The sequence below is a fragment of the Sabethes cyaneus genome, chromosome 2 (assembly GCF_943734655.1).
Source record: "Sabethes cyaneus chromosome 2, idSabCyanKW18_F2, whole genome shotgun sequence".
Taxonomy (NCBI): Eukaryota; Metazoa; Arthropoda; class Insecta; order Diptera; family Culicidae; genus Sabethes; species Sabethes cyaneus.
In genome coordinates, this window is record NC_071354.1 from 51,630,920 (window position 1) to 51,648,637 (window position 17,718).

The window sequence follows — 17,718 nt, forward strand, 5'->3', positions numbered from 1 at the left end:
GCACATTTATGCCACTTTGACTGTGGTATAAAGTGGTATAATATTTGTCTATGCTTTGAATTGACCGTTAGCTCTACAGTTCTACCTGGTTAATAAGGATTGTTGTTGTTAATGACAACTTAAAGAAGATATTATTGAAAAGTTATAATCGGAGTAGAAAAGTGATGCAGTATAATAAAGATTTTACTGTTTTGAAATCTAAAGTAAAATATCGGCTTGGCACATATCAGTAATTGAAACTGAAATTAAGATTTCAGTTCTTTAGAACGAAGATGATTTGGAACTTGGAAGCCGTTAATAGATAAGATGATTTTAGTGGAAGGACTTTCGAATACAGGTTGTTCCTCTACCTGCTACCTGTCAAAATTGCACAACTTAGACGTTTAGCAAAATGGAACCTGCTTGTTTTTTCTCTAAGTTCAATAGATCAGTTCGTTTCATTTTTGGCACCAATCGTTTTTGGTTTATCACTTCATGTGTCTAGACCAGTGGTGCCCAGGCATAGGCACGGTGCGGGCCAAATCAGATCGCCCATGAATGCCGCGGGCCGCAATAATCTCTAACCATTCTTGTGCATAACAAAATGTAAAATATGCGACAGCAAAAAACATTTTGTAGGAATCGCCACAAGATTTAAACCGGAAAGCATTCAGATTCATAACACGCACGAGGCATTACGACTAAACTCAGGGACTCCTATGCCATCAAAAAAATTTCTCATAAGTTCACCATCTTTCAGATCAGTTCGCGGGCCGCATGGATCATTTTGAAGGGCCACATGCGGCCCGCGGGCCGCAGTTTGGCCATCACTGGTCTAGATCAATCAGCATCTATATTAACGCACACGCGTATGAAATTTGACACCAATCAAGCTTTTTACGAGCCATAATGGCGGACGTGTTCGTAATATTTGACCAACATTTTTGACATTTCCCTAATACATCGCACGTTTTCTTTCCGCGCATTCACGGTAAAACTAAAGGAATGTACGGAAAGAAAACCTACGATGTATTAGGGAAATGTCAAAAATGCTGTTTAAATATTACGAACATGTCCGTCATTATGGCTTGTAAAAAGCTGGATAGAGCCTCTTTGTTCGAAGTACAATTCTCTGATAAGAACGCTAAGACGGACCGCTTTAACGGCTGGTAACGGCTGTAACGCTCCGCGGCTGGTTCGCCTTAGCCTATTAAATGGACATAATATTTCCCCCGGTACAGAGCCATTTTTCTGTGGTTGAAATCTAGACGTCAAAAGCACTGGGCGGGAAATCATTTCATAGAAATTCTATGGAGCTGCCATTGTTTCGGGGCCAGCATCGATGGGCCCATCAGTATGGGGCTATTGTCAAATCATATGTGAGAGTGTATTGGTGATACCGGACTGACTTAATTGGTTCCAACATGTAGAAATGTGTGTGTTTGAAAATATTTTCATGCTTATGGTAGCTTTGCTCACCGCAATTTGACACTTTGATTCATTAACAAATCATTGCGTACTACTGTCGCTTTAAATGTAACATTTATGTACGTTATTTTCACAGTTTAAAATTATGCGAGGGACCGTCGCTCATAACGATTTGTATCGGATCGATTTTAAGTGCGAATACAAGGTATATTCATTATGCTTCTGGTAGGATTGAAGTAGTTGTGTGAAAAAAAAAATTATAAACATCTGCAAAAAAAATTTCACACAAAACACAAGCCGCTTTACAAGGGTGAACCTGTTATCTCGCACATCGTTAATTTATACCAGAATATTTGACAGGTCTATTGAAAGTGGTATAATTTTTTCCGTGTAAAAAGCGTTCCTGTTACCACTAGATGGCAGTCAAAAATGAACTGAGTTGTATCCAGTTTTCAAATCGAAGATGATATTCCTTTCTTTGTTTGGTTCCATTTGCTTGATTACTTCTCGAGTTATGAGGAAATTTGTATTTCATTTGTAAAGGAGCCCCCACTCCTAAAGTAGGGAGAGGTTTCAATTCATCATAGAAAAAATTCTTGTCTCCTAAAACACCCACATGTCAAATTTGGTTCTATTTGCTTGATAAGTTCTCGAATTATGAGGAAATTTGTATTTCATTTGTATGGAAGCCCCCCCTCTTAAAAGGCAGAGGGGTCATTATTTCCCTCCTAAAGAGGGGAGGGGTCTCAATTCACCATATAAAAAACAATTGCCTACAAAAACACCCACATGCTAAATTTGGTTCTATTTGCTTCATTAGTTCTCGAGTTACGAGGCAATTTTATATTTCATTTGTATGGGAGCCCCCCCTCCTAAAAAGGTAAGGGGTCTCAATTCACCATAAAAAAAATTCTTGTCTCCAAAAACACCCACGTGTAAAATTTTGTTCCATTTGCTTGATTAGTACTCGAGTTATGCAGAAATTTGAGTTTTATTTGTATGGGAGCCCCCCCCCCCTCTTAGTGGGGGGAGGGGTCTCTAACCATCATAAGAACCTTCCCTGGCCCCAAAAATCCCTATATGCAAATTTTCACTCCGATCGGTTCAGTTGTTTTCGATTCTAAAAGGAACATAGGGACAGACAGACAGACAGACAGAAATCCATTTTTATAGGTATACACACTTAATTCCAAAATAAAGTCTCGGTAAAGTAAAATACCGAACTACACAAAAATAGGTCTGTTTTTCCGTGATATCGGTAAACATTTCTCGTTTTACCGTAACTTGGAATATTATTTTACTGAGATATCGGAAATGAAGCTTATTTACCGAGATACTGCAATCTTATTTGCCGAGAAGATCAGTAAAACAGTAAATCCCCGAGCTCAGTAAAATAAAGTGCCGAATTTAGGTACTTCAATATCGTTTTAACGAAATTTCGTTAAATACTACTGAAAAAAGCCCCAAACTGTTTTACCGAGATTTCGGAAAACAATGTCAGAAATTAACTGTGCGCGATCGGCAGCAGTTTCGTTAGCGGTGAAGTTAAAATTGTGAAAATGGATGATTTTTTTCATAGATTGACATCGATTTTCGTAAAATACACAATTGTACGACAGTATTTATAGATCAATGGCGGATCTGGCAGGAGAAAATTATAACCGCGTATCGGCATCTCTTCAAAGAAATTTCGGATGGTAAATGGAATGTTTATGAATGTGTGAATGTTTTAACTTAACGCATAAATTCTTGCAGATTTTTTTCGATCCCTGGCTATCATTCGGTCTAAGAACCCTACCAGAGGCTTTTACCGAGATTTTCACCGAGATCTCAGCTGTTGGGATCTCGGCAATTTATTTTACCGTGCTCGGTGATAAAATCTAAGTGTGTAGATTAAAACGGTAACACCCTGACCAATCAGATTTATTGCTGCTTTAATGAAAAATATTAGAATTCAACACCGGAATAATTTTATTTATGCGAGGCCTTATTACCATAGAGTAAGGAGGGGGAAAAGTGCGATGCGGGTTAAAGAGCGATTCGATGATTTATCGGTGCTTATTACGAGTGAATTGACTACATTGGCATGGATGGGTGACTACTTTAACAGCTTGAATGTAACGTAAACTTTGAATGCTTATGAAGCATAGTTGCTGAGTCATGTCCAAAGGTTATTTTAGGGCGGTTTTGATGTAATTTTTCGTAATACGGCAAATACGATATCAGCAGGAGGATATTACTTGTTGAAAATTTGTATTTGTGTTTTTCCGCTGATGAAACAAAAAACAAACGTTTAGAAAAGTTTAGATCTGACAGGGGCTGCAATGCACCAGCGCAAAATGGGAAAGGTGCAAATTGAGAATATTCCTTACCGAAACATAACGCAGATTGAATATAATATGGTTTTGTTAGCTACTGCTTGGCTAATTTCATCGATTCGAGCTTCGCACTTTTGTCCCGCGGTATTCGCACTTTTACCCCGCAATTGGGGTAAAAGTGCAAATCGGCACTTGATCGGAAGAATGAAAAATTTATTTTGCATAACACTATTATTCCAGATGATTTATAATTGAATGTGAAGACATTGAGTTACTGCATCACTATAAAATATATTTTATTGTTGTCCTTCTTTATATCTCAAGAAAATTGATAACAACTTCAAACATCGCACTTATGCTCCGCCCTACTCTATACTAGAATGTTTTTAGCTCGCAAATAAAAACTCTTCAAGGCAAAGTATGTTGTAGGAAGAAAATTATTATCAACCAGTTTTCATGTCACAGGAAGCAACTAAAATGATTTTGTTGCAAGTTGAGATTGACTAACTGAATATATTTATATTACTAAAACAAACCAGTATTCAAAAGTTGCAAAATTTTGAAGGCGAGTTGTTTTTATCTACCTGTTATATTAATTTGCACGTTAAAATTTAATCCGCATGTGCTGCACAACTACGAAGACTGCTGAAATTAAGCTTCTTACCAGAGCAAACTGTATGCTTTATAACCTTGTAGCGAAAAGCTTAATTAAATTGTGGCGGTAGTAGTGGAAATGGAAAGGAAACATGCAGGGGACTTCGACAAGGCGATGGTATTTCCTGTCTTCTATTCAACATCGCGCTAGAAGGTGTTAGCCAATTTATTTGTTTCGCTGACGACATGGACATTGTCGGAAGGATGTTTCTGGCGGTTGCTGAGCAGTATACCAAACTGAAACGTGAAGAAGTAAAGGTTGGATTAGTGGTGAATATGTTCAAAACCAAGTATCTGTTAGCAGGAGAAACCGAGCGCGATTCTTACCGGAAGACGTGCTTACCGGAATCCGTTTGGGGTCAGATGCAAAGGTGCGCAGCGTGCTCGATGGTTAGACCTAGGGGATAGCGAGCCAAGATAAGTAAGTAAGTAAGTTCTCACTTCTCACTACTTGACTTCCAGATGATCTCGAGATACGTCACTTGTCTAACAAGTCGGTCGTCGTATGTTCGAACTTCAACTGGGAGAGGCTGTTAGAGTCAATAGGATCATATCACTGCATTGCAGGGCTATTGTCCTGTATCCTAACAGCTGGCTGTGAAGTGTGTCGAATGAAAAACAGAAGATCAAGTTCCAAAAAAGGAATGTAGCAGGTTTTGCTTTATTTCTCTTCTTCATTCCCACAGTCAGACTTATGAAACTATACGCCGCACCACGAGCCGTGCTAAAATATTCTGCTACGTTTGAAGCTAACACGCTGTCGGTTTCGGTGCATTTCGATGGTATATGTGTTCGGAGCGCACTGTACAACACGGTGCCAGAAGCCGAAGGCCGAGCAATTTATCCGTTCGCATCCATTTATTAAAGGCACGCACTGCTGTTCATAAATATGTAGATTGTAATCGTATCGCTCGTTATCTACCATAATAGATAGAAAATAATGAAAAATGAAATGAAATCGCTGGCACCGTGCTTATCGGTGGCGGGCCGAGGACAAAAGCACCGCGTTCGTTTTTTTTCCTTTCTCAGGCACTGAAGCACGTACACAGCACTGTCCCTGAGTACAATTATTAAAAACATCCGGTGCTTACTTCTTACTGCTCACTAATCACCATCTTTTTTCACTACTCACTTCTGGCTACACATTTACACTTTTCATTATTCAATTTCATTTATAAATGTAAAAATGGCGTGGCTTCTTTTTCCCAAATGTCATAGTTACTTCTTCTGCATAGAAATTGTCACTGCGACCAGTATTCTTGATCTATCAGCTGTTTTCTGTATTCTACGCTTCTCGTTTGCAGTATTCAGAGCAAGTAAACTGCTTATTACCCGTGCTCGAGTGTCGGTATTTTATCCAATCTCGCCCCCAAATTCATTACGCTCCTCGAGCCAGTACAGCTTTTATAACTTGTCCTCGTAAGAGGCTTAGGTAATGCAGAGTTCAGTACGAACGAAGAATGAGGGGACTCTAAGAATAAACCCATGCAAAAGTCACTTGGCATTGGGGAGCCTAATTCTTTCGAGATCTTTATCCGCTTCTAATTGCTTATCAATACAAACTTGGTAACCTTTCAGCTACTGAGTTACACTCAGTACAGGACCATTCCGAAAACAGGCAGCGATCTGCCATTTAATTCTTTCAAATTGCCGGTTCTTTTTTGGTATTAAATAATTTATATGTTTAGATTGCAATGCATAGCATTCATCAATTGGAAAAAATAAATGTTGCGTTTCATTTTCGACAAATGTGAAAATTTCTGAGAGAATCTACAATTCACGGACTACTAATTTGCTCTGCGAATAAATTTCAAAATGTAATCCCCATTTCCGCATTGTTTTGTATTCAACATTTTTTCTATTTTATTGTCTGGCATTTCTACTCATGTAGATATTGTCTAAAATCTAGCTTCAAAAGCTTTTACGATTCCATTCGGTTATTTCAAATTTACATTTTCAGCATTCAGCGTACCAGCCGAACATAAAATTGTTTGCGGTAGTCACATCTAGCATCCGCTCTTCGTATGTACACTGGAATAGATGAAAATTTCTATTTTGGCTTTTTGTTTGAAATGCTTCCAGTTAATATTGGCACAAATACTCACTGGTGGTGCCGGAAAAGAGCAGTCGGACAATAAAACTACTAACATCGTTGAAATTTAATTGAGAAATTTAAATGACACAATCCCAAATAAAAGCGTCCCATTAAAAGCCCCAGTTCGATGGGGGCGGGGGAATGACGCAGACGGATGATGTGTCGTATCGCTTTGCTGCCAGGTCGTTAAAACGGAACACCATTTCTGGGCTTTTAATGCCACCAGACTATAGCACTTTTGCCGTTGAATGTCTGTCCTGCTTTCTATATCGCTGTCTCTCTCTCTCCGCTATGTATATTCCTTTTCAACCCGCCGCATAGTCGGCAGACGAGTTTCAAACTTTTTGCCACCCTGCGAGAGGGGCTTAATGTATGTAATTTGTTCGACATAAAATAAACTTTTTTATCTTCGGTCTTCATCTCTAACTCGTTCGTCTCCTTTTCCTTTTCATTTTAGGCTGCTATCTGCTCAGGACCTTTCCGACTCATACCTCATCACCGCCTAATGGTGCCGGCTTTCGGGTGGGATGCATTGCTAGGTTTCCGGTTTGTCAGCCTCACCAGCAGCGGCGAAGGAGCTCGCCGAGTGATAAAAACCGGAACAGTCAACGACAACAGCAATTACTCAACTGTGAATGCTAAGCGAAAGAACTCGTGTGCACATCGGTGCCGCAACCAGCGCTAAAAGGGAGAGCATAAATTACGGCAAATGTCCACTGGCTGGCTGCAGGACACGGCAGAATACATAAAGCAAATAAATAATCATCATTATTATCATAAAATATAAAACGCACAGTTTGGGCCACACCGCAGAGCCCCACCTCAGAGGGTTCAACTGTGTCAAGTGTACTGCTGGGGGTGGAAAGTGCAAGCGGCGCATAAAACAGCAGCCCTCATTAAGCCATCAAAAACTAGTGAATAATTCAGTGCAAGAGTGTTCCGAGAATGAAGCGATAAAAATTAAAGAGCATTTAATGAAAATTTGAGTACACAGAAGAGCCACATCCACTCTAGTGCTGAAGGGTTGGGAAAAGTTTCTGCTTCATCCGCTCAGGCACAATCTCGTGCTCCCTATATCCTTCTCCGTTTGCTTCGGAGCAGTGGGAAGGCTCCTTTCTGCTAGCTAGATACGAACATCCGGTTCGGGTGTGTGTGATTGTATATGTGAACGAAAAAGTCAACACAGCAGAAATTGGAGACATCCTGCTCCCACCGTAACTTGCCTCGTACCATCATCCCGTCCTTTCCATTTCACCCAAACTGAATCTGCCGTGCATGGGATTAAAGTGTTTATTCGGGAACGTCGACTACATACTCTATCGCCATCCTTTCTGGCCTCCTACTGTCAAACTGTGTGTTGTATGTGCTAGCACGTCCGCAATCCCGAAAAACTACAACCTCCATCCATCTCGGACGAGTGCTCTCTAAGGCACAACTTTCGGTCCTGCACAGGGATATAAACCACTTATCCCATCTAGAAACTTTACTGGTTAAATCGACGATTCGACAATTAACTACACACACACACGCTCTCCGGATAATTGCTCAATCGAATGTGGATTGCCTGAATAACGGCATTAGTGTCAGGATTACGCGCGTTAGCAGAACCGCCCACTTCGCTACCTGTTCTGGTCGGTGGTCGGTGTTGTTTCCTGCATGCACCCCGGATTGATGGATTATACTCGTCGTTGAAGGAATTCAGGTGATGACGTCATGATACCAACGCTGGATCAACGAATTTGGATTATATTTTGTTGGTACCTTGTCTTGCAATGTGAGTATTCGAAAAAACAAAATAAAACGAAAATTTTGTTTTATGCATAAACGTTGTTCACTTATAAATTAAAATTGTGGTACTTTGCAATAACGAAAGAAAATTGTTTTATGATACCAACCGTTGACGTAATTCAATGTCTAACAAAAATATTAGTATAATTTATTGTTTCATTTTCTGGTTTTGTTTTAAATAATTCTCATATTATAACCCATCGAAATTTAATTTAGTCTAATCAGCCTTTGAAATTATTTTTAAACCTTTAATTTTTAAAGACTTTCTAGAAGAAACACCATGTTTAACTCTTGTTTTAATCACGAAATTGAGTTGATTGTTACTTCAAATCAGTTGCACATCGGAGTAAATAATCATAAACTGCTTCAGTAGTTTAACCTGACAACGTTTATCATAGTAAATTTCCAGTATGCGGGAAGAGTAGCAGCGCCGCGGTGCATTTCTTTCCAAAAAGTAACGTAACGTTACAACGTTAGTTCTTGAATCTTTGTAAATCATGGGTTTTTATCATGTATTATAAAATGGTTTTTATTATATTTTCACAATGAAGTCGAAAATCCGAAATTTAAACAAAATCTACTCTGCACGGATTTGTACAAATCATTTCGACAAGTTGCAAAGCGCTTGTGTACTTGTTTCATATATTGAAAAATACACCTGAATTGTGGAAGAATTTTTTAGTATCACGCAACCATCACGTATTTACACTAACACTAAGTATTTCCAGCTCAAATAGCAAATAGATTTGTCTGGGCGACTATTTTTGATTGAAATATGAAGCAATATTTGATTTCCAGTCAACAAATTGAGAGAGGGTTAAGCAAAAACTCAATAACATTGAAAGGAAATGTATATTGCGAAGCGAAGGAAATGTAGAATGGCTGTCGAATTATTCTATAAAATTTTATTGAAAATACATTATATGGAAGTGCCTCTGGAAAAAAGAAGACTGCAGGCTTATTCGACACCCAGTCTGGTACAATAGTCAAATAAGAAATTTAAAAGTCACAATCAAAAGGCTCATAGGACGTACAAATAATGGTACTTACCACCGTGACCATTATTTTGATCTATTATGGTGTCTATCACACGAGTGATAGTAATTTGGCAAATTATCTCGGTATCTGCGACCAACTTAACGTAGCAATTAACACCTCCATCGAAGAGCGTAGACCAAAATCCGAGTCAAGTCATATCCTAGAAAAAATTTTCAGATAATTTTCCATCAAGAATACAGCTGGATGGCAACACTAATATAATACATAAAACCTGCAATTTGCTTGCAAACTTTTTTCAAAAGATTTGCACGTTGTTTTCGAAAGAAGACCGCGATTTTAGCCTTTTCAATCATTTTTTAGATTTTCTTAACGACACCCAGACATCGCAAGCAACAATTTGAGTTTTATTGTACTCTTATGGTGGTCTTCAAGAACAGTTTTGGTCTTAGATGCCATCATAAGAGTGCAATAAAACCCAAATTGTTACTTGGGATACACAAAAATCAGTGAAATAGAAATTTTAGATGCACTAAAATCTCAGAGGAGTCTAAACTCTAAGGGTCCCGGTCCAGATGAAAATCCTCTTGCATTCATTAAAAACTTAGTAATGGAACTAATTGTTGAACTTATTTGGTTTTTTAATATGTCGCAACCATCCGGAAGCTTTCCTAAAATTTGAAAAAATTTGGAAAAACGTGTTTTTGCCGTCGGAATGATGACTGCCTAATATAATGGCGTGGCCGTAGTTTAGTCAGTAAAACATTCGGCGGATTACATTCTCAAATTAAAAACAGAGTAGCTCCCACACAGCATGATTTTTGAAAGGACCTTCGAGTCCAACTAAATTGACTCGAATTTTAAATTTTTCTTCAAACGTTATGGAGTAACGAAAACTACGTTCAAAATATGCAAATTAGTGAGGTTCAAATTACAAATTGATCAGATTAAAAACTGTTCTGCAATTCAATCATGATATCTTCTATATATTAAAAGTGAGCGTGAGTATCCCAGCTAGCATTTTCATATGTATATAAAAGATAAAAATTACGTACAGCTATACATGCTAATCCGTACTATTTTGGAAGCGATATACGTAATTAGGAATAATTATAAGCGTTACGACTATATAAGTATTTATTTACGATAATATTCGATTAGGCGCGACTCGCTCCGTAATGCTATACGATTTTGTGCTGAAAATCGTATGTATGTCCGAAATTATCATTATATACGATAGAAAATCAACTTGGGCCCACTTTATCAAGCTTTAATTACGATTTCGGATTTGTTAAGTTGTTGACGTGCACGGGCGTAGTCAGAAATTTTTTTCTGATGGAGGGGAGGGGTAATTTTACAAAAAAATTGACCTAACCATAAGGAGTTAATTCAGGAAATGGGGAATTATTTTCTGTTAAAACTGAATCCTCGAATCTCGGCGAGGGAAGCTATTAGGGCTGTCCATAGGATCAAGTTTCTTCGAGACGCGGCGAGAGTGCTACTGACGACTTATCTTGCATGATTTTCAACATCGCTCTTGAAGTAACCCGACGAGCAGATTTAGAAATGAGAGGTTTGATTTTCAGTAAAGGTAGCAAACTTTTAAACTACGCAAGGGACTTTGATGAGCCAAAAACATTACAATGGCGGAGACCAACTGCGCTGAACTGAAAGCGGAGGCTAGGAGCAGTGTGAGATCGCTGGTAGCCGCGAACAACAACACAAATAACGAGATCCAGCGGCATGTTCAAGCAGAACATCGAACCTACTTTGCCCTTCGCAAAACGCTAAGATCAAGAGGCATAAGCCGCCGTACTAACCTGACGATGTACAAACCTCCTATTAGGCCAATAGTTTTTATGGATTTGACAATGCTGATGTAGGACACATGCGCCTTTGCAGACGACATTCGGCGGAGTACAAGCTGCAGTTACATACCTTCGATTTTCGGCACAAAGTTGTATAGCATTACGAAGCGAGTCGCGCTTAATCGGATATTATCGTAAATAAATACTTATATAGTCGAAACGCTTATAATTATTCCTAATCACGTATATGGCCTCCGAAATAGTACGGACAAGTGGCTTTTGCGCGTCGAATACGATTTTGTTGAATACATATCAGTACGAAACTCTTATTTGCAATCTAATTATACATATAAAAATGCTGACTGGGTAAAAGCGAAGAGTAGCAGAGGTGCGTGAATCGGACACGTCGTAAGGGAAGCGGATCTATGCAACAACTCCACCGGCACCCAGAACAGAGGATATCAACGTGCGCGAGGGCTCGTCAAAGTCTAACACGACATTTTATTGAATAAACAAACTGCTACTTCAGAGATGCCTGAGAAATGGGCGACGAGTAACCCAAGATCGTATTGAAAAAAACCTTGGTCTTTAACGTCTTTCTAAGACTTGACCCTTCTTTATCGACAGACATGGAGGCCGGCTATTAGTGTGCAGGACAGTTACAGGGCTAGTGCAAAAATCTTACTGACTCTAGCATCAGCGCCTAGACGAGTATCGAACATACCCCAGATAACACAAGATCGTAATAGAAAGTGCACATTAAGTCGTATGCAAGTCAATTTTACATTGGAATTGCATAATGATTAGAGTGTGTCAAGCCGAAGTGTACAATAAGTTATTTTGCGGTCGTGCGTATCGTCATATATCTTAATATCGCATATTCGTATATTGTATATCGTATCGTATATTGAGGATTATTAAGTTGCGTGCTCCAAAAATTGTTGTATAGAATGCAAGATAGAATTATCAAAATTTTTGCACGTATATTGCCTGCACTTTGGTACTTATATGTTCTTATATGGTGTGAAATATAACTGTTTCGTGTGGATATGATTTCGTATCTCTCAGCTGCAACCGAAATATACAAACCAAATTGTTTACTGGGACGACGACTGACTTGTTAGACCAGTATCGTACCTAGAAGCTTACTGGGCGGGAAGATCGAATCGCATGGAGCTTAAAACAGTACCGGCTCTTAGCTGCTGACAACGATGACGAGGATAGTACAACCAGCCCCGGAAATTGTCCTGTGCTGTGTAAATCAAATTGGGATGTTTCTATGTTTATATGTTCCGCCATAACTCCAGAACGACTTGACCGTTATCTACCAAACTTGGTACGCATGTTTTTTGATATGATGGAATCGGTACTGGGGGGACCCTAACAAGCGGTGGAGGCCATAACTTTGAAAAGCCTCGGCAGCTCTTCAGCAAACTTGGTACACATGTTCCTAGACATAAGGGAATAAGAACAAGGGTTTGACAAAACGGGGGGTCATATCCGATGCATAATTAGCCGAGTGGGAAGCAGCCGCCAGAGGGGACGAGGAACGTGAGTATGAATATATGTTCCGCCACAACTCCGAACCGTCTGGGTGGACGGTTTTTCAAATACCGTGACCGCACATAATTGCGATCAGCTCCTAATTCCGATCACTCAACCTAAATTGTCAATTTTTAGAAAATTGTGCCAAAATCTGTAGTAAATGAGTACGCTTAGTTATTTTGCGCTGTGCTTATGTGTCAGTTGTTGAAAAATGACTGCATTTGGGGCACCATGCACTTCAAAATAAATTAAATTCGACAGGCAGAAGCAAAAAACACCATAAAAATGTATTTTCTTAGCCGAAGTGCTAAGCGCACGATCAAATTTGCTAAGATCATAGCAGCGTGAAAACATATTACCTTCTTCGGTATTCTATGATAACTAATAGATACAAGCATATATAACCGCTCTGTATCAAATTTGGCTGAAAAAATGCTGAATTTGCGGAATTTATTCCATTAAAGTAATTGATCGGAATTATGAACATAATTTTTTTTTCTGCTTCTAATTCCGATCACTATATCAAAGTTATAAACTGGCAAAATGCAAGAGAACGAAGTTACTATTTGGATTTTAGGATTGATTGCAACATGATAACATGGTAGGATTATCGAAATTTTTTGACGTAGGACTACGTCTTACGGCAGAGTGTCAACCAAAATTTGGCGTTAAGCCACCGTCACGAAAGAATGAAAGATTTTGAACGCTAATAGCTCTTCCAATTTAAAACGGATTTTGACCATAAACGATGCAGCAATTGTATAGTTTTCTTGAAAAGATTGTTTGCCAATCGCTAAATAGTGAAAATTAATGAAAGCTTTCAAGCTAAAAATTCTCCATACATTTTCCGTATGATAGTCTTGCTTCCCAGGCCCGGACGACCATTACACACACCAAGCTTGTGGCTGGTGCTGATTAGCATAAGCATCGGCACAAGCATAGGATTCCGCCCGTGTGCTGCTACTCCGTTATTGACCAGGACCGATGAAAATTGCAAAATGATGGCTGGAAAAAGCGCACTGTTCCTTTTTGTGCAACCTTATCAGGTCCCTGCCTGCTGATCGATACAGATGCCGGCCACGTCCGAATGCGGGTCCTGGTGGGATGCGAAGGAATGTTAGTCCAATACTTGTTGCTAATAAAGACCAGGGAATCCTCTGCATCTTCACAAGCATCAAGCTTGTGGCTGCTGCTGATTCAAGACAAAGAAGCAAAATAAACTTGCGTGTTTTTTGTTTACTACAGAGCACAGTATAGCCTAGGTGCTACATTCCGATTTGATGGAATTTCGACCTTCTGTTTTTATACAACAGACTTCGTAGCCTATAAGCATACGGGACAATTGTGCTACAAATCCTTTGACTCTTTCAGTCGAGATTCGAACATGTGACGTCTAGCTTCCTGATCAGATGATTCTAGCAAAAATCTTACTGAATTGTTGCTCAAGTTGATATTTTTATCAAACTTTGTTATAAATGTTTCTACCAAGATTCTATCTCGTTCTGTTACTTATAAATCGCTTTGTCACAATTTGATTATACAGCAAGACAGAATACTGATTTTTGTTACTCATATGGATATAAACCAGATAAAATTATATCATAATTTGATATATTTGTGATATGCCTTGAGCAAATTTTGTTACAATTTTAGTTTTATTTCAACTGCTAACAAGACCAAGTTTATAACAAAACGCAAAGGAGACTTTGTTATAAAATACTTATTATCTAGAACTCATCCTGTTATAAATTTGACATATTCATTTGATCGTGTTATTAAACCAGTGCCGTACCTCCAAGCCAACTGAAAGGCTCAGACGTTTTGCTTTTCTAACGCTGCAAACAAGCGACAGCGACAGCGCAGTTATGAACTATCTTATTAATGCGTGTTGTTTTAATATAACAATAACATATTATTTTGAGGACTTAAGTTTTCTCCTAGAACTTTGTTAATAGCTGGATGCCCGAGGCAAATTTCTATACTGAAATACTCCGACTTTGGCACTGGTAAAAATATTCGTTTTTGATATCACAAAATAGCTCACCTACCATAAATACGGTACAGCTAGATAATATTATTACTATATTGTTTGTTTTTTCTCACTTTACGCTATTTTACGCTACACATATACCAATATAGTGTAAAAAGATTTCTTTAACATTCGAGGTTTCTTCGTGAAAACCAACCTCACGTAGTTCTACGCCAACTACGCGGTCATGTCTGGAACACAACCTTTCTGATTTGATTTTTACTATTATTTATGATCAAAGCTTTATGAAAATGTCGAAGTGACCCAATTTTATTGTAATTGTAACAGTTGAACAAAGATAAAAGAAGAGGAAAGTTTTATAATCCGCTTGTCGATCTTTTGAGTACACAAATTTTATGAATATTAAGCTAATGATAATAATGATCATTAACGCAAGCAGAAGATGACTGGTAGGGGGATTGTCGTCAAACTACATAAAAGCAACACATTTCAGATCCATATGGTACGAGTTGACAAAAGTTTTTTGCTTTAACAGCTCATCATGACGTGATCGGAATTAGATACACCTGTGATCGGAATTAGAATCACCCCTTATAACTGATGATCGGAATTTGGTGCACTGATGCATCATACTATGATGCATTTTTTTAACTTTCGGTAAATAATTTAGGCATTTTAGTATTTTTCCATGAAACATAATTGAAAATACTTGCTAAAGACACATACTGTGTTAATAAATATCAAAGCTATATTTTTCAGTAGGAACTCAAAGATGAATCATACCTTAGGTGATCGGAATTAGGTGCTTTCACGGTAGATGGAATAGTTTCTCAGAAAGTGCAAGAGACTGTCTACGCTTCGTTAGTCCCTAAAATTACTATTGGCGAACTTCCGATGAAACATCGTCGAGATGCGCGTTTCGGGTGGCCAAGCTGCTCCTTGAGACATGAAGCCATCGACTCGTACGTAATCGGAACCGTAATAACCGTTTCGACCTGTCAAAAATTCACCATGGTATCAAAGTGGAGACTTTGAAAGCAGTCTTCAAAGTCATTTTGTTGTCTAAAACGGGTGTAGACTTGTCTGAAATGAACTTCATCTTGTTAAAAATCGTTAAAAATCGGGATGGATACCCAGGATCTTCGGAAATGTAGTTGCTTCAGACTCTACGAGCACCTCAGCTACTCCACGGCAGATCGAACGTGATGTTTCTAGCATCAAAGGCACTTTTGTTCCCCCTGCCACAGCTTTTCCTGCCAGCGCACATCAATCGTCTCGGCTAAGTGTACAATTGTGTGGAACGGATCCTCCAAGTCTGTGGCAAGTATCAATGTCATTATCGCCTCACTACTGCTGATACACACTTTGTTTTCAGTAATCTAAGCGTTTCCTCACAAGAATCCCCATGACAAAGCATACAACTCTACGCCTGTTTACTCCATGTGTGCGTGTAGGTGTACGGAACAAGGCTTCTAAAATGCCAGCTGAAGCAAGCGTGACATATCCTATAACAATTCTCCCGATGACGTAGTCCTCGTTTCCAGCTCTGTGCCGGATCAGCAGCAGATCTCTTTCAAACCGCAGCCGATTTACTACCAAAACGTGCGTGGACTTCGAACCCAAATCGCTGACTTTTTTATTGCTATAACAAAATCGAGCTTCGATATAATCGTTTTGATGGACAAATGGCTTGACGAGAGGAATCACTCGCAACAGCTTTTCGGGAGCGCATTTTCCGTCTTTAGACGTGATTGTAACCTGCAGAACTGTAGAAAATCCCATAGCGGCGATGTGTTGATCATTATTTTAAACAAGCTGAGTTGCTACATTGACCCATTTATAAAACACTTGAAAAGCTATGAGTAAAAGTCTTCGTGACCGGCCATCCTTTGAACATCGCTGTCAAGCTACATTCGTGGTTAGAATGATTTTAGAAGACACTTGACTGCCCCGCTATGTTTGGTCATGTGCTAAACCGAACATTAGGTTAAAACGAACATGCTAAATTTGGTTTAAATTCGAGCGGATCGATTACACCTTTGAACTTGTTTTTGGTCACTTCGCGTGGATTGACTCATAAATTTTTCCTATTGCCAAAAAGAAATTTACATTTTTTATACGTTCTTGCTCTAAATAAGCGAATAGTATTCCTTACTTCGGCACATACACATAGTAATAACAAACTGATCACATGGGAGAGAGCTGTCGATTTAGTCCCACACCTTACCAAATCCTTCCCATCCACCCTTCCAAAACACACTCGATTCCCGCACACGAATCTCGCACTTAATCCTGACTGTTTTAACACGAATTCCAATGCAGCGAGTTGGAAAATTGAATTAATCCTGATCAAAAAACTTTTCTCATCATTAAATTTTTAATTAAAAGCAAATCATTCCATCTACACACCCCGTTTCGGGTCGGTATGGTTGGTAATCTCCCTGTCCCCCGCGACCGACCGTCCTGTTTGGCAGTGCGGTGCGGAACGTGAGGGACCCCGGAAGCGGAAGCTTGTTGCACGTATTCATCATCAACAAGCATCGTCCTCGTCCTCGTCGCCATCGTTAAAAATAAAATCCTCTTCAAAGCGTCGTTATCGTGCGCCATTCAACCGTCGTCGACGGCGGTGAACGTAAATGATTAAAAGAGCGACTAGCTATGGCAATACCTAACGATGTGCGAATACTCTTCCAGGTGAAAATTATGGCGCCTTGCGCGCGATTCCATATATTTCAGTTCTGTTCCACCCTATCTGTTTACGGCGAATGGCACTCGGTTGCCAGCCAAAGAGCGACGAAATCTGCTAAGTACAAAGACGATGCAAAAAAATATGGAGAAATTTGCGACCTCCCTGGTGGTTCACTTCTACGAGCTTTTAATTATTTCAGCATGCGATGTAAAAAGTCTTGAGGAATACTTTGTTCTGTCATTTCCACATTTACGCCATTCCTTTATAAAGCGGGTGCTTTACTGGTGCAAAAGCTTGAGAAAACTCCCATGCTTGAAAACACTTGAAGCCTGGGGTTTGGGGAGTACCTACTACTTTTCCACGCTGTTTCGAACAATACTCTAATTAAATTATTCGACTCACTACCCCTTCGGAAGTGACTGTTTAAC